This window comes from Accipiter gentilis, chromosome 33 (assembly GCF_929443795.1).
Source record: "Accipiter gentilis chromosome 33, bAccGen1.1, whole genome shotgun sequence".
Taxonomy (NCBI): domain Eukaryota; kingdom Metazoa; phylum Chordata; class Aves; order Accipitriformes; family Accipitridae; genus Astur; species Astur gentilis.
In genome coordinates this window covers 16613542-16639054 of record NC_064912.1, presented here as the reverse complement: position 1 = coordinate 16639054, position 25513 = coordinate 16613542, and the positions used below count along the sequence as shown (strand labels likewise).

At 46.6% G+C, this 25513-nt stretch overlaps 1 protein-coding gene across 4 annotated transcripts in view; it reads left to right on the top strand.

Moving 5' to 3' along the window:
- RNF216 (ring finger protein 216) overlaps positions 1-25513 on the top strand; it is an 82670-nt gene that overhangs the window by 32687 nt on the left and 24470 nt on the right. The gene's annotated exons all lie outside the window — the stretch shown is intronic.

Here is a 25513-nt window from a genome sequence, read left to right as displayed (position 1 = left end):
CAATGAATTCTCGTGCAATATTCCGGGAACTGCCTGTCCCTCAGCAGACTTTTCTGCTAATCACTGAAATTTCTCTTGAGTGCATTAACCTTATGCTTGTAGCTGCCATAGCTTTGGGTTCTCGTATTGATGTGATACCACCATTGCCTGTATCGAGAAATCAATAGGAAGTCAAATTCTGCTGTCTGGAGAAGTTGAAGTTGCCATTCTGTAGTGAAAATTGAACTTACTGGGGGGAGAAAGCTGCTTATGAAAGATGCACGGTTTCATTTGAGATCTGTAACGTGTCTCCAGATACGTTTTGCTAACATCTACCTCTAGCATTTGAGAAAGAAACGGAATTCTGATGGATTGTCCAAGTGTCACAAGCGAGGAGACTTGCTTGTCACTAGGTGGCAATGTTGATTCACGTTTAAATAAAAAAAAAAATTCGTACTGTTTTTGCAAAAACTGAGTTGTTTTCAAAATGTACATATGTCAGCACTACGGAACAAAATTCAGGCTTGAAGAACATGAATGCTTCAGTGTGCAAAACGAATTGAAGTTGCTTTTTTTCCCAAAAATGTGTAATGTGGCACAGTAACTGTGGTAAGAAGGGTCAGTGCTGAAATGTTCCTTTCCTTCTGGTTTGCTGTTTCATTTCCTTCCTAGCGTACTCCCTGTCCCCCCCTCCTTGGGGTTGCAGCATTCCAGTGGGCTGGATTTCTGGTTTCCTGGACAGCTTGTGTTGATTCATTAGCTGAAAATCTGCTGAGTAGCTTTGTGCTCTTCTTAGAAGTCTCAAACGACTTTAGGATTTGAAGTCGAGGGTGAGGAATTCGGATAGCAGGATGTGGTGTTGTCTCACAGCATCAACTGCAGTGGTTCTTCATATTCCTGCTATCTTGTCTTTCTCCAGAGCGAAGAATTTCCGTTAATGCTCTTGCTTGCAGGAAACTATTGCCCTTAGGGAGGAAAGGGCTAATCTAGGGAACTCTACAGAGGTTGGAGAGGATGCATTGGCTTAGCTAGCAGTACTTCTGGCAGCCTCGGTGGTGGTGATGACTGATCCTGGAAGGAGTCCCTCTCTGGTTGGAAGGACTGCACTTGCACAGCTGAACGTAAAGCGAGGGGAAGTGTGGAAAGGGAAAGGTCAAAATGTGCCTCTCCTGAAACCTCAAAGCTCTTCAAGGGTGGGCGGAGGAGGACCAGATGGTGGACCTGTTGTATTTCTGTGCTCCATCACCTGGATGCTTTGTCTTGCTTTGAGAGTTCATGTTGATACTCTCAGGCTTTCCTTTAAATCTTGCAGAGATGTTGCTTCATATTTGGGCAGCTATGGATGTATTGTAAAGTATGTGATGGGAACCAGCTGGAAGCCTTCATTTTGACTGTATATATGTATCTTGGGCTCAATAAGAAGAGCTCCAGGCATCCCCAGGTCGCTGCTGATGCATCTCACCTGTAGTTCCCTTGCAGGGACCAAAATGTGGCTAATTAACCTCAGCAATGGGCAGAGCTGCCAGTCGCTTTCTGTGACCGAACGGTTGCATGGAGAGCATGCAGATGAGCCTGCACCATCTGCCAGGCCCACAGTGGCTCCAGCTGTGTGGCGTGAAGTTTGGCTCCTAGTTAGGTGGCCAGGGCTTGAATCTTAATATCATGAACTGCAGGGTGGAGGAAAAGCTTAATTAGCCAAGGAAAAACATTGCCCAAGCCACCCTACAGATGAGCTGGTGCTGGGGGAGAGGCAGCTTTTGCTCAGACTTGTCGGAGTTTGGGGTTTTGCTCTAAAACAGGTTGCTGACCGCGCGTGGAGCCAGGCTTCCTGGTGACAGGAGGGTTTGCCAGCCTGTTTGGTCAACCTCGATCTTATTCTGCACAGGGATCCCCGCATGGAAGCAGCACTCGAATTTCTCATCTCTAATGATGCGCATGTCTCCTCCCAGTGCTCTGACAGAGCAAATCAAAGCTGGCAATTCTGGTAAAACTAGGAAAGGCACATGTTGCTTGTTGACTTGTGCAGCACTGGGAAGTGAGCATGCACTTCTGCATGTTGGGGGAAGTACTGTTTCTCACCAGAAAAGGAAGTCCATCCTTTCTTCTCAGCTTCCCTCCTCCCAAGACTGCATATTGTTGGTGAAGACAAGGCTTTTGTTCATGGGCAGCTCGCTGCTATCCCCGGCGCCGTGTTGCGGGTGGGGGAGATAGTCTCCCCTCTTTGCAGTCTCAGCACAAAGCACTGCAGGGCTTTCAGCCAGCGAAGAGATGGGGAGGTGAAAGCTGCCGTTGCCATGGAAATAATGCATGCACCGAACAGTGCTGTCCCTCCGGTGCCGGAGAGCTTGAAACCCTCAACACTCATTTCATAGCCAGGCCATACTGTAGGGACTTGCATTTCCAAGAGTTTTCCTTAAAACTCCTTTGCGTAGCTTACAATTTTTCTTACTTTATTGTACCGAGTTGTTGTGTGCCTCGGTGCTGGCTGGATGTGAAGAGGTGGTGGCGTATGGTTGCATGGTGCTAAATCGCATTGCCCTCGCTCTGGGCAGCTGCCGCTCTTGTTCAGGGCTCCTTAGTGCATGCTGTTAATGAGGCTGTGTTTGGGGAGTGGGTTTGCCTGCTGGGTGTCTGAACTGTCATGCTGGAAAAGTGAGTATTGATGTGCCTGCGTCAGATGAAATCTCCGCTCTTGCCTTTTCATCTTCAGGTTAGGCTCTCTGGTCACAGCAATCCTTGGGTGTACTTTTAATTTGCAGGACTAAGACTGGGTGGTTTAGGGGACTTCTTTTTAAGCTGCTAGAATGTCTCGGGATTGATTTCAAGGTGCTGGCTAGGAACAGATGCACCCAGCTGCTTTTAACCTTCATTTTCTGTTGGAAGCGTGACAGGTTTAAGCTTGTACAGAGCTCTGCCTAGCAAGCTGTGTCTGAACATGGCTTCTCTTAGCAGGGTGCTAACACTGCATCCACAACCTATGTTAATAAGCCGAAGTCACGTTGTACGGTTTGCAGCAACTTTGACGTGAGTGGCCTTGCTGAAATAAACTGTCGCATGATCAACTGGACTTAAAGTTACAGAAGCAGCTAAGGGGCACGCTGCAATGCCTGTGATCTCCGTACCTGGTGCGGTAATGAGACACGCAGCTGCTTGTGATTCAGAGGTAGGTAATGAGGCAGCCCCAGCCACCTATGATCCAGTTACAAGTGTTTTATAGGGTGCAAGGGGAAATGTTTGTGTAATCAAGTACCCAGCAGCAGGGGATGTGTTCAGGATGTCGTAGCCTTCCAAGGATGTCATCTAACACATACCACAGGGCCCGTTACTTCTGTGCTAGAGGCTGGCCCGTTGCTGCCCGGAGCTGCCCTGCCCGACTCCAGATGCGCTGTGGTTTTAGGCTTAAACCGTATCAAGGTTTGTCACCAGCAGGGTGCGTGTGCAACATGGAGGAAAAAAAAAATAAAAAAAATTCGTTCTGGTTGGAGAAATTGAGCTTGTCCAAAATGCCTCAGAGTAGGATGTGCATATGGAGAATTACTTAATTCTCCTTGTTTTGCAACATGTTTTCCCAGCTGTTGAAGTCTGCTGTCTCATTCAGCTTCCTGACAGCAGCGCAAACATTTTGAAGGTCCCATGGCCCTGTCTCATTCTCTGTTCAGCCATTCTTACTGCTGTTCTCTGTATGCTTTTCCTTGAGCCTGTTTATTTAGATTTGATTGTTACTTAGAGCTTAGCCCCACAGCTTTAGTGGAGAGAAGAGCCAAAGGTAGCACTCGCTTATGGCAGACCCTGTAATTTCTTTCTGGTGGCAATGACCTCAAGGCCCAACTCCCGCATTTAAATTACCATCCTCCTGTGTCTGTGTGAATGCAGCTTAGCAGAATTTGTTGGAATGAGGAAGAAAGGGAAATGCACTGTGGAGGACCTTGCTATGTGTCTTACTGGAGGGTGTTGGGAATGGAGCACTTGTGCCTCCATACGCTTTTGTCTGGAGGCCTCTCTCCCGCTTGGCTGGGCCAGCAGAACGGTCTAAGCCATCTTTTCATGACTCTGCCATCTTCTCCCTCAGCACTACATCCCTGAAACCTCCTGCTCTGAAGCTCTCGGCTTTCTCCTCCAGCTCAGTGCCTTCGCTGCACCCTTTTTAAATGAGCGGTGCGCATGGGAACACGCTCCGCTCTGTTACTGCCAAAACCACAACAAATGGCAAGTTTCCGTCTGTCATCTCAGCTCGGCTCTGAGGCACTCCACGGCTGGGCAGGCGATTTTCATTTTTCTTCCATAAAAGGACATTGAAACTCGTCTGCAGCGGTGGTGCTCTGTGCTGCAGGCAGGGCGAGCGGTGATGCTATCGACAGCAGTGCCGGCAGTACTGCAGCAGGAGTGCCAGGGATTTCCGTATCTCTCCTCAAAGGGATGGGCAGGAGGGAGGGACCAAGGCTGAAGGTGGGGTTGAGGTGATTGTAGGTGGCAGATAACACCCCAGTAGGTTTTATTGCCAAGTCCTAAAGGAAGATAGATAACAGGAAAGTGTTCCTGGTACAGCAAAGCCTTGAAAGTACAGTCCCAGGTAGGAATAGTATGTGTGTGCTAAACCGCGTGGTCCGTCCCGTCGAGGCATGTAGGGTCGAAGTTGCATGGGCAGTGCTGAGAGACGGGAGATTTTCTCATCCCCGGCTTTATGCTGGGCAAGATGCTTAACCTTTTGGGGGGGCCTGCAAGGGAAAGCCACATGGCAGGGGCTCTCCTTGCTTCCCTGGAAGCTGGATGGTGCATGCCCACAGCTTGCTCCCTGGCTGAGAAGGAGCATCTAGGAAAGCCAGGGACCACGAATTGAGTTGTGCCCCCCAGGGGAACTCCCGTAGCTTGGTTTTTGGTGTATGCTTGGGCTGGGCTGGGAGCAGCTATACAAATTGAGTGGTGCTAGCACTAGCTTACTCCCAAATGCCCCTTTCCAGGGAGGAGGCACAATGACCAGCCCAGAATCACTTCTTGCCTTGTCTATACGCTTGCCACCCTTCCTCGGGACGCATAGGAAGGGGGGCTGTAGGAGCTCTGAGAATACCTCACCTGGAAACAGGGTAGGAGCGGGCAGAGTTCATTGCTGTGGTGGGGTGGAGAGGCTCCATCAGTGGGAGCTCAGGTGCTGCTGCTTTTACAAGGTCAAGTCTATTTATGCAGTGGTATGTGGAAATGCTTCACTTGATAAATGAGTCTGACAGAGGAGGAGAGGGCAAAGCCCAGCCTGGAAATGGACCTGAAGAAAGGTCAGTTTAAGTGGGGTATCTGTCTCTTAAAGGGGGGGAAAAAAAGCTGTTGAAAGCAAGAACCCAAACTAGTCTTTAAAAATAGACCATGTTAAGTCAGTGCAATTTCAAGCCACGAAGCTTACTCCTGTGCTTGCTTTCTGCCTTATATAGCAATATTCATTCAGTGAAAAGGAAATTCTCCCACTGTTTACTGACCAGCAAATACCTCTTTGTCAGGTCCATAAGAGGTAGCAGCACTATCTCCCCTTTGTAGCTTTGTCCTTTGCCGAGGAAAGGTCCAGAGGTAATAAGCTGAACACAACTTCACATGGGGATGGAAACTTCAGCCTCGGCAGCCTTGTCTCACCTTTTCTCCCTAGGCACAGCCGGCCACCCTTTAGGCAAAGGAGCCGCTGAGAGCAGCTCTAAACCCGTGGTGGTCAGTGCAGTTGTGTGACGACAGTGTCTTTGGACGTAAGCTGATGGACTCCATGAGGGGTTGGATAAGAACGCTCTGGGCAGGTGGTGCCGGGGCGTGAAAGGTCCTCAGCTACCTTGAGCGTGGTGAGTTGCCGGGGTGGTCCCATAGCCAAACTGCTGGGGCTGGAAGGACCCTGAAGGCTGTAGTTATGCTAAGGGTGGAGCAGAGGCTGAGGCCTGCAGGCTGAGATGAGCTGTGAGCTTTGCCTTTCCCTCCTAGGTCCCTTTGAAAAAGAAAGGGAGGAGTGGTGGTGTTCCATTTCATGCGGGGAACAAGAGAGGGAGTAATGTAACATGATTGCCCTGACATCATGGAGAAACCCTAAACCTCTGTATGGACCAGAGTGCTCAGATTGCTTAATTTGTTTGATTTTTAAACAGTGAAGTAACTTAGCCTCTGTCACTTGCCTGTCCTCGTAACAGGTAGCGATGCCACTGAGCTGCCCTGGGACTGCTGTGGGAGCTCAGTACAGGTACCCTCCACGGCAGCAGGGGCAAGTTTAAGGTTAAAACTCTGCCTGGTGTTACTTGTATTTGCAGAGCATCGGAGCAGGGTTATCGTTTTGCTGTCGCAGTGGAAATGGAGGTTGGAGAGGATGGAAAAAGGCTGTTCCCAAGCCAAATTAAAAACATTGTTCTGACCTTACTCAAGAAGCTACATCTTCCCTCTCTTTCCTCCCCCTCACATTCTTGTCGTAGTAATCACTGATCTCTAACCTCAGCTTCATCTGCCACAGCTAACCACTTTAAAAATGCACTTTAAAACCCCTGACTCTCTGCATACACCTCATCTTACCGTACCTTAGCGTTTCCAGGGCAAAGTTATCTTTGGAGGGGCATGAGTCAGCAGTGGAGGTTTTGAATAGTATTGTCAGGGCAGCTGATGACTGTCTCCTTCGGGCCAAAGCGCTGAGGTGGCCTAACCTGGCATGTGTAGTGCAAGGAGGTGTTTTGCTTCTCCTTTCTATTTGCACATAAACAGATTTCAGCAGATGACACCGTCATCAGACTTCCTGAGCTAATACAAGGCTGCTGCAGACGATGTCCATTTTGGAGGCTGTCAGTAGAGTTTGTTTCCTAATTTGGTCACAGTGTGCTCAGGGTTGGCCTGCTTTCCTTTTTTCTTTTTTTTTTTTTGTTCTTCTTAAAAACACCCATCCTTTTATATCATTGTTGCAGAGGGGAAGCTGTTTGTGTCGGAGAACCTCTAGCTCCTCTCGCTTCCTCTCTGCAGAGGAAGTGATACTTGAAAGGTCTCTCTGAAAAAGCCATGTAGTTCAGAAGCTGATCTTTCCAGTTTGGCTTTTTTTTCTTCCTTTTCCACTCTTTTGTGAGCTCATCTCCATGAGCCTGCTGGCTTTTTATCCCTTCTGGGTGGTCATCTGAGCCCTCAGTGCTAGGGGACTTCGGAATAGTTCTCGTAAGTGACAGAGGGAGCTATGCTGCAGTTAAATAACAACATTGAAAAGCTGATATATTGGAATATATATTGCAAGGGGGAGAGATATGTGTGATTTCAGCTAATGGAAAGACCACATGCTTTGTTTTGTTTAGTACATCCCTACTAACAAGGGGCCTGGTACCATGGAGAAAGGTGTAAATGCTGAACATGGGGAGAAGTAGCGTGGCTGGTCAGTTCTGCTAAATGACCTCTAAAAGTTAGCTCAAGTGTCTTGCAAATCCTTAAGAAAACTAGGGACCACCAACCCCTTGAGAAGATGCCTGCTTTTCAGTGTTGGACCAGAGTCAGCCCCAAACAAGCCGCCGCCTTGGTGTGCAGGAGGCGGTTTAGCCCTTCCACTGTCAATGTGAGTTTTCAGCAGTAGGAACAGCTGAGGAATCAACACCAAACCTGTAGGTTCCTTTATTCTTTTAACTCTGTGCTGGACTTAGCAGGAAAAGAAGGGAGATGAAAAAAGTTTCCAGGTGATGCAGTTGAGGACGCAGCTTTAGCAGCTTTATTTGGTGCTGTCAGGAGGCTTGTGCGCCTTGCGTGGCGGTGAAGCTGTTGCTGTTGAGGGAGCTGCCGTCGGTGTTGGAGGACACTCCCTGGCCTTGGAAGCACCAGGAGATGCTGGGTCACCTATTGAAATCCAGCACTATTTTAGGTTCAGAGTACATGTCATAAACGGCTTCAGCAGAGCCTCAGGTTAAGGTGCACCAGGAGCAGCTTGATTACTGGTGTTAAAGGTTTGGCTGTAGATGGAGAGAGGAAACTTCAGCGTATGTCATGTGTTGGATGCCAGGTTACCGTTGACCTCTGAAACATGACTAACGGAGAAATGGGAACATGAAGTGGTGAGGCAGCAAGTTTAGAGGGGGAAAGGGAAGGTGATACAAGTTTTCTTCTGATTTAGTAAAAAAATCACCTTTGTGTGTCACCTATTTGCATATTATTTTCTAATTAGCCATGACTCTCATCCACCACTTCCACCTGAAAGGAACAATATGTTTTGAAGTTTACGGTTTATAATCTCAGTAGGCCAGCATTTCTCCTCCTCCCTCCCCTTCCAGTGCCCCCCAAAATGCATTCTCTTACTGCTTTTAACCTTCAAACCTCTTTTCTTCTGCTCTCTCTCTGTTACTACTCTTGCATTATTAATGGGACTGTAGCAATTCGGCCAGAACACTGACATTACTAATTACTACTTGTAGCAGAGGAATGAGGAGCAAGATAGAAACTGGGTCATGAAATGTTGTCATCATAAAATGATAGCATTAGAACTGGGGTGCAGAACTCTGTACGAGCAGGTTTACATTGGACATGGCCTCCTTCACCCCGTAGCCTACCTGCGCGTGTTCACCATGCGTGTCCTCCGTGCTTATTTGCTGCATGCAGATGGGAAGACCATCTCGCTAACGCAAAAAGGTTAACGGCCCTGTAATTTTCAGGAGCAGAGGAATGAAGCGATACGTTGTATTCTGCCTGGTAGTACTTCAAGCATCACAAAATTCCTGTGCTCTTCACTGCTGGTGCTGTGGTAAGAAGCCCCTTCCCTTGTTGGTGTCAAAGGCTGAGGAAGCACAAGCGGCTGCGTTTTATTTTTGCATTCAGCGAGAGCCTGTCACACTCGATGCGTTCAGATTGTCCTTGGTAGTACCAAGGGCATCCTATAGCAGCAAACTGCTCTCCATGTAAGAGAATATGGCTGCTGTGAAATCAGAATGAGAACATTATTTGGGGGATGCAGCAATTAACCTGTGAATACCGGGCTGCTGTAAGCATAAGGAATTGCCTGTCTATCGTGCTGCTGGTTAATGGAGCTGTGCCTCTTCAGTCAATTGGGCAGAGCATCCGCTTGGGAATCTGGCATCCCTTGGAGGCTTTGGATGAACAGTTGTGCTGTTGTGTTAGCTTGCTCCTTGAGAGAGGGGCAAGTGTGAAAAGGGAAGTATCGTTTACTGTAAAATGTATAAACTCTTATGGTAAGTGACAGTTAGAGAAAGTAATCTCTTTAAATGCATGCTGTCTTCTTTGAAATAGTTAAAACAGCTGAAACACATAGGTCAGCGATAAAACGCAAATACAAAATCGATTAACGTGTGCTGGCAAAAGACTGAAGTCTGTCTCCCAAAGAGATACTTTAAAATAAAAAAGACAAACTGAAGTCTGATCTCTCCCAGAGGTATAAATTCGCTTGCTAGTGATGAGGGCACGAGAGCATGTCTCCGGGTGAGATGTTGGCTCAAGGTGGCGGATTCCTTAGAAGTCTCTTGGAGACAGAGGAAGGGACTGTGTATTTCTTCCCTCTCCGTGGTGTTGGTCCCAGCATGCGTGACCGCCTGTGCATGCATCAGTTGGGCGACACTGCTTTTGGATAAATATGGGGAAGCATCAAAGCAATTTGTGTTCGGCCCCAGCTAAGCGGTCGTGCATCCAGATGAACTAGTAGCGCGCTTCATTTATATTCTTGACAAAGCCGGGAGGCCAGCACATGAGCAGCATGACTCCCTCGCAAGTCAGATGGTAACTCGCACAAAGCGAGCTGGATATTTAGGCTGGGCAGACTTGACAATATCCCCTTTCAAAGATTATCCTTTAAACTGTCCTAGTCGCACACCGCCTTTGGCGCCTGCCTGAGCCTTTTGTAAGGATGAACAGTATTTAAAAGAGAGGCTGGCTACTCTAATCTCTTCTCCGTGGGCTGAAAAATCTAGCCTGCTGTAGCTAGCCAACTTTATTTCTCTAACTGATCATAATAAGTGTAGGGCTCTTAAATCCTGGCTCATGTTTTATCCGTGGTGTTGGCGGGGCTGCCTGTTATCTTGAAGCGAGCCCAAAGCAGAGCTTTGCTAGTGCAGCTTAGGGCACTTGAGGGAGAGCAGACATTGCCGTGAAGTGGGAGCTGATGATAGGCAGTAATTTCTACCACGTATTTAATAAAGCCATTGTGGAGCTGGAGAGGTCTAGAGTTTACAACCCCAGTATTCTTTTTTTTTTTTTTTTTTTTAAAGGCAAGTACTGATTTGCTGTTAAAACTGAGCATTGTCAGCAAGGCAAATGCTTTCTCTGTCCAAAATTTCATGTGCACGTATTTAATTAAAAGGCGACAGGGTTAATGAAGCTTTGAGTGCATAAGGCCTCGTTCCATGAATTTAATTTTCTTTAATTGCTCCAGAGATTGAAATTCCCAGCTGTGGTTATCCCCTAACATGTGAATCAAGGAAGTGGAAAGGGACAATTTGAATTGTCTCATTCAGTGCCAGCTTATTCCTCTTCTACTGATTTTTCATCTCTTCAGTTGAAAGAGGATTAGATAAAAATGCTTTAAGTCAGTGTTTCAGCTTTGCGGTGGAATTGGCAAAGCCGCGAGTTGCCGACACCTTGGACACTGGGAATGAGGTGAAAAACAGGGAGTGTTTGTGCAGATCGTGTCAGTCATCCCTAATGTATTGCAGAAGATAGAGAGCAAATACAGTTTTTATTCTTCTCCCACCCCAGTACCTGCCATCACGTTCAGGATCGGAGGGGTTAACTGAATTGCATGCCACAGCCCAAATCAAACCAGCCTTCATTAGCACGCAGTTTAAAAAAAAAACAACAAACAAAAACAAAACCAAAACCCAAACCAACAGTGGTTTGGGCTGGATTTCTTGCTTGTGTACAGGCGTGTTTGAGCCGTGGTTTTAGTGCCTAAGACCTCTGTGAGAATCAAGGTCTTTTTGTGGTCTTCTCGTGTTGAATGTTGTGCAAGCTTGTAGTCCAAGCTCTACAAAGCTCTTTAAAAGGGCAAAAATCTAAAATGCAGCAAATCTATGGACCAGCGAAATGATCAGTGATGGAAACAGCCGATCGTGTTCCTGACTTCGTTATAATAAAAACTTATGACCCTTGCTGAATGCCCCCATATGTGGCACTCTCTATCTCTATTTGTGACAGATGCTGTCAAATACTCCAAGGCTACCGTCGGTTTTATGCATCCTCATGGGCTTGTTAGCAACTGTAGCCTTGACTAGATGGTTAATAGAAAAGAAAGCTTCCAGCAGCAACAGAAGCTATCGGGGGTTAATTGAATGCACATCTAACATTGGAACAATAGGAGCAACAAGAGTTTTAGGGGTTTGTCTTTTGGAGGTCTTAGCTGTCAGAAATCCTTGGGAATAGGTGTAGTTGCATCCTTTTGATCTGGTGGAGACTTGCCGTAACCATCCAGCCTGTGGTACTGACAGATAAGCATCCCCTACGTGAACAGGTATTTCAGAGCTGTCAGGCTTTCCCAGTAACAAGCTGGTGGCTGCTGGTAAGCTGTGGTGTATAAGGTGGTGTCTGGGGTACGTTTGGGGGGGTGGGGGGATTGTTTTGGGTGGACTATGCTTTGCTCTCAGGAAGGTGTCCGGTCTCTTGCCATCACTGTGGGAAGAGCCGCCCTGGCCGTGGAGCCGGAGGGGTGCAAGGGTGCGTATGGCACCCAGCATCGTAGCGATACGCATTTTGGAGAGGTGGCACAGAGCCAGGTGCTCTCCACCTGTGAGCTCTAACCTGCATTAATCAGCCATATCCATTGAATCTCTGCCTGAACAGACGAAACCGTAAAACCACGGGGGTTAAAAAAATGTAATTATTTTCTAGCGTTCTTTAATCCTTCCTTATTTCCAATCAGCCTGCTCATCTTCAGCTGGAGTCAGCACAAATACATCTCTCAAGCTTGCGCTTCTGGCCTGAAGGAAACCACCTTCTTTACTCCTACATAACACCTCTCCTGCGCCTTGATGGTTTAAGTGACCTCTGCCCTGTCGAATAACTAATGGTCAGGTTGGTGTGCTGGGGGCCAGGAGGTCCAGGGCCTGCCCCATGTGCGGCTGCTTCTCCCGTCATGGGCTCAGGGAGCAGAGGTGATGCTTAAGTGGTCTCCGTGCTGCTACCAGTGTAAACAGAGCAGATGTTTCCCGGAGTCGGAGGAGCATTAATGGAATGCATCGGCCCCGGCTGATGTAAAACACTGCTGCGAGTTTTGGGGATGAGGTCAGCGGTACTGAAAGCTGATGGGAGTTTAATGTCGAGTCTGTTTCTCCGAGCTGAGGGGTCAACTGAGAAAGCCGCGGCTAATGGAAACGCAAGCACACTTGTCATAAATCAGTGCCAAAATACTGAACGGGCATAGCTGCCGCTGGATCCCGCAGCCAGCGACGTTTCTGTAACCACCCATTAGCTATTCAGTGGCTGCTTTCCTTGCCGGGTGCTCTTAGCATTAGTGCTTGACTTCAGAAGGGACAAATAGAGGCTTAAAACAGAGGGTTTGAGGAAAGCTGTACCTTCGTGTACTGGGAAAGCCCTGCCTGCTTCACCGCCTTCCCACTGGTGTTTGGGGGGTCCCGTAGTTACTGACTGCATCCCACCCGTTTGGGGAATGGCGGGAGGGCAGCTGGGATTTTGTTTTAAACAAGTTGTCCTTCTGGTGAAAGGAGATGGATCGTGTTTCTGCCACGAGGTTGCTAGGAAGTCCCGAGGCATCCAGGAGAGCATTGAGAGGCAGGAGGCAAAGCAGGCTTGGCACTGCTTAGAGATCATACGGTTTTTTTAAAAACAAACAAATCTTGTAAAAGTAAAGAGCAGCATTTTTCTAGACAATGAGAAGTCAGTTTGCTCTCCAGACCAACCAACATATTTCCCGTAAAGCTGGACACTGTAATGTACCATTTGCCAACAAGATAAAATGGTCATATTTGTTCAGTGATTTATCCTCTGTGAAGCTAATCTGAAAGAATGCTTTATTGCTCTATTTATTTTTTCAAAAGAAGCTGCTTTGACCTCATTTTTTGTGTTGGGAGCGTGCATGCCTTTAAGCTAAATCTCAAAGCCCGGTCGAAATTGGGGTCTGTCTTCAGGGCTGCTGCTTAAAACACAATATCTGTGGGCTGTTAGTGGCAGAGATGCCACTCAGAAGCCGAGAGGTGAGCATCTCTCCCCAAGGCCTTTTCTGTATTGAAAAGCCTCGCCACGATACCCAGCTTCGTACAAACCAACAAAGCCAGTCTGCAGCTAGAAGGGTTTTGGGTGGTTTTTTTTTTCCTTTCTGGGTCTTCCTTAAAGGGCAAAGGTTAAAACGAAACAGATGCTCTTGGATGGTGTCTCTGCTAAGAGGGAGTTGCTGTAAGAGGCCTTGCCTTGGCTCCTGGCACGTGAAACGAGGATGCTACCTCGCATTTGCAAGCGGATGTCAGGGTTAATAAAAAAACCAATCGAAAAGAGCCAGATGATCCCCCTGAGTGGGGTGAGAGAGGAATATCGGTGGTGGTGTTGCATTACCTCCATCCTAAAGTTTGTGTATGCAATTATCCATGTAAGTAAAACCTGAACGTGCCTCCTTACGGCATGTTCTCCCCAAACAAGGGAAAGGATTGCAGCTATCGGAGCAGCCTGCGAAGAAAGAGATGGATCTTTCAGGTAGCTGGAAACCATGCCAGTTAGTGTGCTTGCTGGTAGCCTGCTGCTATATTTAGTTTCTCTTGGCCTCCCAGAAAGAAAGCGTTGAACCTTTCTAGATATGGAGATAGGCACAACACCAACCAGCTCTGAACAACAGCTTGCCGACTTCTTGGCTTTAGAGTTGTTGTTTTCAGCCTTGGTCCGCACCGTTCCCGTGTTTGGGGTAGAGGATAGTTAGATGAGGTTATCTGAACAAGAGTTGGTTTTGTAGCTGTTCTTTCTGCGCGTGAAAGCTGGCATATTTTTTTAATAAAAGCTGCTTTTTGGAGTATTTTGTTATCCGGTGGCTTTAACCCTTTGTGGTATATTTCAGGCATGCAGAGTGAAGAACAGGTGCTTTGCAGGAGTCATTAGGTAACTTTCCCAGTTTTGTACCACAAACAAGCACGCAGATACTTTCAGACACAAATTTCTTGTACTGTAAGAGATCCCTGTCTTGAATAATTCTGACCTACCCATGTAATTAAATGAAGCATTTTTTTCTTCCTGGAACTTTATTCTGGTTGCAGCTGTTGTACAAGCTATAGATTTCTAGATTTGTGTCAGAAAACCATGACTTCAGACCACTGGGATTTTTGTGGGTGGGTGAAAGTGATAACAGATTAATGAGTTTTACTTAGCATCTCCATCTGCCAGACTAAACTATGTTCTGCATAGGAGCCTTAACACAGCTGTTTTGAGCTGGTCCTCTAAAAGCAAAGCACCCTTTACCTAGTCAAAGCTGACCCCTGATCCAAAAAAAACAAGCATTGCTTTTTTGAAAGGCAGTGCCTTATATATAATTATATTTACTTTTGTTTTCCTGATCCGAGCACTGTGATGAGCTCAAAGTGTGCAAATGAGGAAAAGCTATGATCATATGGAGAAATGCAGGTGATTCCCTAAGGACCAGGTACAAGCCCCGGGTACTCACCAAACACGTGCATCAGGTTCCTTGTCTGAAATTCGAACTCTTACTTATTGCTGTCACACTTGCAATTGCCTACCTTATGCTTTACCTCCATAAGCGGATAATTAAAACACGTAGCATAAAATCAGTTTTCTCAGTCCCAATGTAGGTGACTTGTACCAGAGGAATATGACTGGCAAGCGATAGCTGTGCATGGCCTTACGTGTAAAAGAGTACGCGCTTTCTCAAATTGCAGTTGGCTCAAATCTCTGTTGCTGTGAGGGGCGGCCTTAAAGTCCAGCTGTGAGCAGAGCCAGGGTGAGGAATGAGATGACCTGATCAGGCAAAAGCTGCTGTGCATTACCTATAGCTGTTAGCTTTTCCGTTTCCCTCCTGTGAGCTCTGAAAGTTAAATGGGAATGAAGGAACTGCTGAAGAAGGGACATGTTATCCTTTGCCTGCGTCCTATTGTAGGTAGCAAGTTGCCATGGCTAAGACACCGATCAATTATAGTTATTTTGAAATAGAGGATTTTTCTTCCGCTTTTTTAATAGAAATGGGTATCTGTCATCTCCAGTGCCCAGAAAGTATCTGCAAAAGCAAGTGTTGGATGTTAGTGTGTTGTGTGTGCCCTCACATACACACTCCCCTGCTGTTCCTGTACACCCTTTCTCAATTTTTTCATTGCTTGCAAGACTGGATAAACAGCCCTGACCCTAAGGAGCCCAAAGGCACTGGAGGGTGTGGGGGAAAGGCTGGCTTGGCTGATTTGGCTATGTAAAACTGAAAGGTATTTACTCAGTGCATTGGGTGGACTGTTCTTGTATGTAATGAGTTGTGCAATGAGTTGTGCAACTACACAGCTGTACCAAAACAGAGTGAGGTCCTCTGACTTGTCTCCCACATGGACTCATTACAGCTGCTTGTCAGGAAGATGCAAAATTCCCGTGATCCGTTTGCATATGTTACTCCAGATTCCTTTCTGTCCAGAGTGCCTCTCTGTTTCATGCCTGGAGTATCAGTGAGCCTTCTAGTTGCTTTCTCCGGGCTTGATGACAGATGCCATCCTTAGAATTTGGACTGGACAGTTCCTCTGAAGTACCTCACATCACCATGGAGAAGTGAAAGCAAGCGATGCAATTACCAGGAAAGCTGATGTCGTCCTTGGACTTGCATTCTGGGGCTTGTAGAGTCTGAGAAAGATCTTATTTTCTTTTTATTACGGCATTGGTGACAGCAATGTTTTGTTCTGATTCTTAGTCGAGAATGACACGAAGCTAGAAGACCCTTAGAAAAAGCTTAAAAGCATTCTCTGCAGTCTAGAAATCCTGCCTTGTGGTAAAATGTTAAAGCTAACTCCTTAAAGAGAAATGTTATGAGATCACTTGATAAGTCTGTAAATGTACACCTTCAGAGATGTATGTAACATCTTAAATGTAACAGGTAATGATAAGATAGTATTAAAAGTCTAAAAGGTAAAGCTGGTTGAAAACCCATGCTTTGAGTCAGCCTCGAGCTTTTGGATCAAGTTAGATATCTTGGTTGAGAAGGAGAAAGGGAGATTTTAGACTTAGTTGTAAATGGAATTTTTGATAAAGGGAATAGCTGCTTTTATAGGACTCCCTACTTTAATGGTGACTTTTGGCTTCATTCTGAGTTGAAGTCTATTGCTTTAACATCATTATAGTCTGTAGCCCCACCATTTCAAGCTGTGATTCAGCTAGATTGTCCAGGCTAAGCCAGACTAGGTGTGAACAGACGTGGCTGGCCGACAGCCAAGGAGCCGAAGAACTGCAAGAAGCGGTAGCCTGGATTCAGGAGGTAATGCTCTCCCGGGGATTGTGTGCTGTGTTAATTAGCGCTACCAGGGGAGAGACAACTTTGGAACATGTGTGATTCAAAGGCCACAGGACAAACTCAAAGAAGAAAAATTTATAGAGAGCCATTAGACGAAGTACCACCAACGGTGCAGGAAGTCCCTGGCCCATGGAGAGCAGCATGCAGGAGCAGCATGCCTGCCCTGTCCGTAGGATCAAGACTAGATGGACTTCTAATGTAAGATACCACACTAAGTCACACTAATTTTGCTGGTGGAGAAAACTAGCACCATCTTTGATATACAGAAGTAAGAGATCTGCATGGAAAAGGGCTGTAGGCAAACACTGCACCTAAAACCCCGCTTTTGGCCTGAACTCTGCAAAACGGTCTTTGTTACAGCACGGTGGTTTGTTAAATGGCTGTTGTTCCAGGCTGATGGTAGTCATTTCTGTACACATCTACTAAGAGAAAGGTCATGCTATAAACTCGGGTTCCTCGATTTCTCGTGCTACTGAACCGATGCATGTGGATGTGGGCGTGCGGGAAAGTCCTGCTCTGAGTTCTCGGTACGTTTCTGTTAGTGACTCTCTGCTTAGCGTTGAATACAGATGTTTAGGCGTATAGAAAAGGCTGGTGTGGAAATAAACTCCTCTTTGCAGCACTCCACCTCCTGCTTCATATTTTAAGACTCTTCATTCTCTCGTAGTAATTTTCCAAGTGGATTAGCGCAGGTCACCAAGGCATCCACATCAGTAAAATACAGCGAGATGTTACTGTCATCTCCTGAAACACTCCAGCACTCCACACCGTTGCTTATCAACCCTCACTCCAGTAATCCTAATAGCTATGTCACAGCAAGATTAATAGAAAATCCAGGCAAATATTTATGGTTCCCTTCAAGGTACGTATTAATCCGAAAACGTGAAGTGGGGTAGATGTGTTACGAAGAGAGCTCGGAAATCTTGCTCACGTGGGCTGAGAAGGGATTCTGCCAGGCTGGGTAAGCTGCTGCTGCCGGTTTGGGGAAGAGGCGTGGGGCAGCTGATGCCGTTGGTTGCGGTGTTAGCGAGGGTGCAGGAGGGGATGCGAGAGCTGGGCAGCCTCGGTGTTGTAGCATCCCTCGGGTGGGGATGGGGAGAGGAGCAGTTGCAGCTCACAAAGGGGAAAAAGGGGGAACGAGAACCAGCGTCTCGGTTGCCCTCGGTGCTGTAGCAGCATCATACAGCACCTCGGTAACGAGAGAAAGGAGAAGAAGCATAAAGGCAAAGCAAAGGAGGAGCTGCTTGAGGCTGGAAGAAAGAAGCAGAAGAGCTATATGGCAAAGTGGCATCTGAGAAATGCCTGGGCAGGCAGTATTGGATGGGAGGCGATTAGTTTTAATCGTGGTGAAGTCTGGTTCCTTTTTGTCTGTGAGGCTGTGCAGATTTCTGGAGATTAGGGGAGTGACATGAGAGGGCTAAGGAGGTATGGCTTCCTCCCCCAGGCTACAGCTAGTCCCAAGGTGATCGGGTGCCAGGCTCCAGCCTAGCTAATGGTGAGAATACTCTCCTAGTTTTAAAATCCCTGGGCTCGTAAAAAGGTCTAAACTAAGATTTTAATAGCGGCATGTCAACACATGTGAACCGTGCGCTTGGGAGCTGCTCTGGAGGAAGATCTAGTGAGGATGGTGGATGTGGCGGTTCAGCTGAAGTCAGGCAGAGGCCAGTCTCTGAAGGGGAGAGCTGGAAAAAGAGAAGGAAGCTCTTTGTGGATGTAGCTCTAAACTCTGGGAGATATCTGTAATGTCCTCAGTGTGCCATGCTCAAAGAATGCTTTGTGCCTGGCAAGGCCGTGGTAATCGCTAATGCTTATAAATATTGTCCCCCCTTTCCCAGAGGCGGGGGGGGGGGGGGAGCAGGATTCCTTGTAGTTTGTGTGGGTTTGGGGAGTGTTTTTATTCTGAATCAGCTGCAGAGCAGTGACAGCAGAGGGAGCAAGTGAGCCTGAAATAGTTGCTTTCAACAAAAACCAGCAGCAAATAATCACAGCCTTTGCAAGAGGTAAATTAAAACCATCTCCAGCTTGGGAAACATGCACAGCTCAGCATCTTTCCTCCATAAATATTTCCCTGCTGTTGAATCTTTGTAACCCCTTCGGAGCCCAGCAACTGTGCTCTTCCCTGCTAGCAGCAAGCTGCCTCTTCACCGTGTGTGTCTGCTGGGCAGAGATTTTGACCCATCAGTAACAGCTCTGTGGCTCTGTCGGATCTTGCTGGCCTGGAGAAGTCAGGAAAGGACTGGTGTGAAACCAGTCTGGCCTTCCTGCATGGCACTGGGCAGCCTGACAACCCTATGGAGCAGTTGTTAGTACTAGAGCAGTAGATTTAATAATTTCCGTAGTACCTCTCGTGCATTTCTATTGCTAAAGCAGCTTTAGCTTCGGAGGAGGTTGGTCTCGCTGTCTTCTGTCACCCCCTTTAAACACGGGGGGTGTCGAGTCTTTGCACACTCATCAGGAGCGGTCAAGTAGCTGGAAGTGTGGGTTTTTAACGTTTGTGTTATCAAAGCTCAGTCCCAGCCAGATGATATTCTTTCCCACCCTGTCTCAATGGCATTGTATCCTTGTCTACACAGAGATTCTGTGAGGCGTACGTGGGATTTTGCTCCGAGGAAGCTGAGAGCAAGCTGCCATAAGAGGGCTCCAGAGCCCTGTTCTTGAGTACACTCCTTTGTGGAGTGATTTTCCCCTTTTCCTTTATGAGTATGTCCAAGCTGCCTCAGCAAAACCCTCATACACCTGCTCTAAATATTCTTTTTTTTTTTCTTGTATTGCTCAGACTGGTTATGAACCTGATCTCTTCATTTTAACCAGTATAGTTGTCCATACTGCAAAAATGCCTTGTACTAATAAAGCTTATTTCTTTGTCTGAATAGAGAAATTTGACTTAGTAAGACTCTTCCCTTCTGTTGCAACTATACCCCGTAGCAGGAGAGAGGAGGCCTGAGACCACTTTGAGAGGTGCCGTTCATCTGTATGCAGCGTGCTGCACGCCCGTCTGGTAACGAACACAATGAGACTCGGGGATGGGGGTTCGGGCAGGGGAAGGAGTTGTGTTGCCATGACAATATAAATTGCAATGGATGACTCTTCAGATAAAAGCATCAGGGTTTTCAAAGGGGGGGGGGGGGGGGGAAAGTGGTGTAAAATAATAGCAGTTGAAATATGGTGTGAATTCTAGCTTCAAGTAGATGTGGCTTGCTAGAAAAACGTGGGACTGTAGGTGTTAATTCTGGAAATGCTCTTCCCCTTGGGGTGTTGAGGGAGCCTTAAGAAGATCATGCAGGAGCCAGGCATTCTATGAGTAAGCGTCCAGCAAGTTTTCCATGCAAATACTTGGATGTGCAGTAATGAGTTCCAGTAATAGCTGACTGCTGACTCGCACCATGGGAGATAGTGGGAGAGTGGGGACCATGCACTGATAGCGTGCTTACCAGTGAAGATACAGCTGCCAGTCTGGTACAGTCAGGCACAGTGCAGATGGCTAACTATTTATATTTCTGTTGTGCCTAGAGCAGATTCCTCAGTGTTACCACTGTCTGGGGGATAGTAAATGTCCCCTGGAAGCCCGAAGAGGTAAGGATGCATTTACAGGAAAGATAATGAAGTCCAGTAGACCTTGTCCTGCTCTAGGGGCTTTACAGGCATCTCCTTGTTGATCCTGTTTAGGCGGAACATTTCTAATCCGTGTTGGAGACCGGTTTTGTTTTCAAGCATGGCCAGCGCGAGATCTGTTTCTACTTTGATCTGGTACCCAGCTGTACACTCGTCCTTTTAACGTAGTCTCCAAAGACCACAGTAAAACAGGCTTTTTTTTTTTTAACTATCGTTCTCCCCAAACTGTTCACAAGGTGAAACTAAACTTATCCAGTAGCCTGTAATTCAAGATGTGTGATGATTGCACTGGTATTGCAGCCCGTTGTGTCTTGTTGAGCACAAATAGAAATTCCAAGGAAGGATGGGATAATTAGAAGCAATCCAGTGATTCTTGTGACTGTATAAAAATAACAGGACTTCTTAAGGATGAGTTATTTTTAGCAGCCTCATGTCAAAAAAGGTTTGTGGGGTTTTGCATCAGAAAATAGTAGACTGCGGTATTGTACCTGCTTTTTTTTTCTTTTTTTTCTCTGAGTATGATGTGTGCTGAGGGTCTTGCTTCGTAAAATAACTTGGCGTTAGAAGTTGTTGGGGTAGCTAACACAGCCCACAGCCCACTGGCTTGCTTGCAAGGGGTCATCAGCATCAGGTTTAGCAGTGGGACCCACAACCAGCCAAACACTTAGTGGGTAGTGAAGATCTGATTTAAGAAAGATATGGTTCAAACAATACACCCAAAGAAACCTTGCAGCCTGAAGCTGTTTGATGTCTATCTGATCTGTAGTTAATTTTGGTGGTTTATTGTGTCTTGGGGAGGGTAACTTTCTTCTGTTCGCTTGTCTTGTAATGAGACTCTCCTGTAAGACGACATTTTTCAGGCTTGTTCTGAAAAGCTGCTTTTCCAAGGGAGAGGTTCCAGACTGGTGGCCAAAACCAAAAAGTGAAGTTTTTATGGTTTTCTGTTATAGTATATCTTCTTTGTGCTTCCAGGAAGTCAAGTAGTTGTGCCTATATATTAAAAAAAGGGAGAAGGGGGTTGGGGGTCTCAATAGCTGCTCACTCTAGTTTCCAGGCAGCATCTAACCCACCACACCGAACCATTTCACAAAGGCACTCAGTTGTAGTATGTGTGTTACCAAAGATTAAGCTTATGCACCTGAAAAAGGCTAAACGAAAGTCAAGATAAATAGTGGAAGTGGTCTTGGGTGTTCTGCTAGTGGGACTGTCACTGGAGAGCAATTGGAGGCGTTTGGGAGATGCCCAGAGAGAAGCAGCTTGTCCTAAGGTCTGGCATGGGACAGAACGACATTTCCTTCAGTATAAAGGGGAAGGACACAGATCCTTTAGTGTTGTCTGGCTCCCTTCTTGCTGGAAGTCTTCTGGTTTGAGAGGCTGGTACTGGGAAGGGAAGGATGCACCAGGGTCATGCATGTGGGAACCACAGTAGGGAAGAAACTTGGAGACGTTGCGAGTACAGAGCAGCGATTCTTTTACTTTCTCTAAAATGCCTTTTTAACATAAAGCTCTAACTACATAGATTCCTCAGTCATAGCAACTTGCCCCCAGAACAACTACAATAGATGATGTCTTGGGATCTTAACATGCCCTGCGAGCATTACACTGACTGTTCTCCCCAGATGCCGTTGTGCGGACATCATCTCCCTTGATAAGACTTGACAAAGTGAAGCTCGGGTTCATTTTTACTCCTGGAGTCATAATCAGTTTTGTGGTTTCTACCCAATACTGCTGCGTTGTTTTATATGATTCTGAAAGTGAAACTAGAGCCAAACAAAAATGAAATTGTCCCGTCAGCTTTTGTTGTTGATACATCTGAAATGCAAGGTGTAAAGCGCTGATGGCAACCAGCAAGCGATTTTCAGTGTAGGGCCATTTGGCCTTCACCTTTGTGTAAGCGGGTTTAAGTATAGCTATGTGTAATGGTGTAACAGTAAGAGAATAGTTTTTTGTTTAAAAAAAAAAAAAAAAGTAGCTTCTGACTGTTCTTATTTTTAGATTGAGTGTGTCTCCATTTAAGCTCAGGAATTTGGAATAATATCTGGTGGAAGAAACTTAGGGGTTTGTTACACAAACATAAACACGTGCTAACCAAAGAGGTAAACGTGTTCCTGATTTATATGACATTCTCAGCTTGTTAAACATCGTTTTCCAGCAGATGTATAACTCGGGTTGCGTGGAGAGGAGCGTCACCTGGTGAGACGGTGCGTCGTGGGTCCGGAGCGCTCTCGCCGAGGCTGCCCGGACCACGCGCGGGAGCCCAGGGCAGAGCTCCCCGAACGCTGCCCGACTCTGCCTGTTCGCTGCCATCTCTTTTTGTTTCCCTCCCCTTTTTGCCTTCCTTTAAAACGAGACAGCTGCGCTCCTCTGCGGTCGGCTGTCGTTGCCCGTGTGCATCCCTGACAGAAACGGGAGAAAAACCCTTTAATCCTTACGGGGAGGACAGCGGCGGACTGCGGTGTTTCCGGAGTTTTAGGGAAGTCGCTGAAGTTCCTCCTCGTTGCCTGCCCTCCGCAGAAATGTGACAGATGGGTCTTTTCCTTTTATGGCCAATAATGCTGGTTTCCCTTTGCAATAAAATCCTGGGTCAGAAGTGGAAGGGAGAAGTCAGGCAGGGGGAAGGGGCTGGTCTTACCAGCTCTGAATGGGTGGGGATGCCATTTGCGACATAGTAAATTCAAGGCTAAAATAAACCCAAGTTACAACATCTACCCAGAGGCGCTGGTTTTGTTTGCTTGAGGGGTGCCTTAGGTTTCCAGTCCTGTTGCTTAAGACAGTAATTAGGAATTTTGACTCACCTTGATTTCATGGGGAGAAGTTTATCTAGTCCAACCCCAGGATGGTTTTCAGATAGCGTGATTGAGTCTAGATAACTCTGAATCTAGATAAGCATAAACTAGATAAGCATAGGAGGGCAATACCCACTTCTTCTAGACAGTCACCTTCTGTCCTTTATACCAAGCAGAAATGTCTTGGCCTTTTATGGATGTCTCTAACAGTTTTCTTCCTGGACCCCAAAAAGCCGTTTTCTACAGCAGTTAATGTGGTCTTTGTGCCTGGCACTTGGCACTGGCTTCACTCATTAGCTGAGACTAGGTAATGTCCCTCTGGGTGGTAATTGCTGATGGTGTTGGTAAGCCAAAAGCCAGCTTTGCCAGCCAGTAATGTCTTTTACAAATCATCCGTGGCTGCAAATGGTTCGATGAATTTGAACCTTGAAAGTATTTTTCTAATAAAGTGAATCTCCTGTTCCTTGCTACAAAGTGCTTCATATCCTGTTTCACGACCTTAATGCAAATGGTTCGTTTGGCAATCGCTTAAACTGCTCGATTTTTAAGTGGTACAGCTCGTGTTTCTTCCCTGCAAAACCTGCTGGCTGCCACTTTAGTTTGGGTTCTTATTCAGCACTTGAGCTCTGAAATTAGGAGGGAGGGGGGAAAAAAGAAAAAAAAAAAGAGTAACTGATTAGGAGAGTCTGTGTGATGTTCCCCTGAGCTTCCTTTGCTTCCAGGAGCTGCTGACCTAAACAAAATGGTTCATTTACAGGCTCCCCTGCTCTTTCCTCTGGCAGGCAGCTGAAAGACGGTTCTTACCCTGGTCCAACTGGTTGTTATTTCCCTACTTGCGCCTTTGAACAAATGAGTTGGACGTTCAAAGTTGAGCGGTGGATGTGGGCTCGTGCAACCATCTCAGTATGTTATGGGTCTGGTGTTGAATTCCAGCCACCCGTTTCCAGTTGGCGAGGTGTGTGGCTGGGGCTTCTTGTTTGGCGAAAGGTATTTTAAAGATCTCTCTTCCTTCGGGGTTGACTGTAGGGAAGGCAGCAGGTTTTGCTGACACGGCAGGCCTCTTCCCCGGGGTTACTAGCTGGTTACTAGCTTCCCCATGTGCTGGGGAAGCACTTTGGAAATGGTTTTCAGTAGCATCCGCATATTCTTCAATGCTGTTTTAGTGAAGGTTTGTGTGTGATCACACTTTTTTTTTTTTCCTTCCTCTCCTTGTCTTTACAATAGAGGTGCCGGGAAAATGAGGACAGGATCTGTAAGCTGCTCTGGGGCTGGGAAAAGGCTGAAACCAGGCCTGTTTCTAAATACTTCACTTGTGCTGCCAAAATTGTTGATTTAATCTTGCACTGTCCCACACTCTGCATTTTTGCCTATGGTTCCTACCCCTCTGAGGGTATCATACTTAATCCTTTCAGAGGAACTGCATGTACAGCATAACTTAATAATCTCCCCTTTTGATAAGGTAACCCCCAAAGCACCAGTCTTGATCCTTACCTACATTCAATCATACCAAAGCATTCCGTACTTGCAGTTGTTTTAATTTTTTTATTTATTTTTTTTTTTTACTGTATGGGTGTAGAAGGAGGGAGATGGTCTGCGTGTGGTAAAGGTGACCACGCAGTGGATCCCCGTCTTGCAACAGGAGCAGCATTCCTCAATGGTCTGGGGTGGTAGGATGGCTTTCCTTCTCCTGACCCAGCCAGGGTTCTCCCCTCAAAACTAAATTAATGTCAACAATACAACATGAAATATTGCATTTTGTTTTGCCGTTGTGGTTGGGTCATGGCAGAAATGACTGCTGCTACTTGGGAATGACTGCTGGGTCTCAAAGGGATCCCTAATGAGGTGGCTTGTGCTTTTTTTTTTTTTTTTTTTTTTTCCTGGCTTTTAAAGAAAACAGGCTTGTAACATCGCTGGTTTGTAGACAAGTCATGCCATGCAAATAGTTGAACAGTGTGCTTAATTAAACCTGTGTGATCTACCGAAGCAGGGCAAGAAGGGGGGAACGGGTCTTTCTGATCAGCGTTTGTAAGCGTAACAGAAAGGGAACTGCTTGCCTTGGCATTTCACAACGCTGAGGGTTGCAGTGCACTCTTCCCGTCTCGCTTCTGTTGCGATGGGCTGTCTTCTGTGTGGCGCTGGGACCTCACAAACATTTCAGGGTTCAAGGAGTTGTTTTCGGTCTCGTTTTCCCTGCCTTTTGCCTGGTCTCACATGATTGTGTGGAAGTGAGCCTGTCTTGCTGGATTACCAGTTTTTGTTTCCGAGCTGGTGCAGGTGGAGAGGCTCCCCTTGGAATTGCTAACTCAGTTTAGCTTCAACATTTGCAGATCTGAGACGGTTTTCCTCTTATTCCAAAATGTTTCCAAGCCCCACATTTCTTTGTGACTATTTAAAAAAAAAACAACAAAACAAACCAAAGCAAGAAGTGAATTGAAAGGGATTATACTACTTAAAAATTAAATTACAGATTAAACAGTTCTTCTAATTAGAAGATAAACGTGTCCTGAGTTACCCTTGTTTGGCAGGATATTGCAGCCGCACTGTTATTAACCTACCCGTCCTCCCTCAGGAGTTAAGGCGGCTGATCTGCTTTGGTCAAGATTAGACTGGTCTGGGGGTAAGCAGGCACTTTGCACGACGGTCTCGGATCGCTGTATCCCCTCTGCCACGCTCCTTGCCAGGGCTGGCAGGTTTGCGGGATGTGTGCTGGGAATTCCTTCGTTATTTCAAAGCC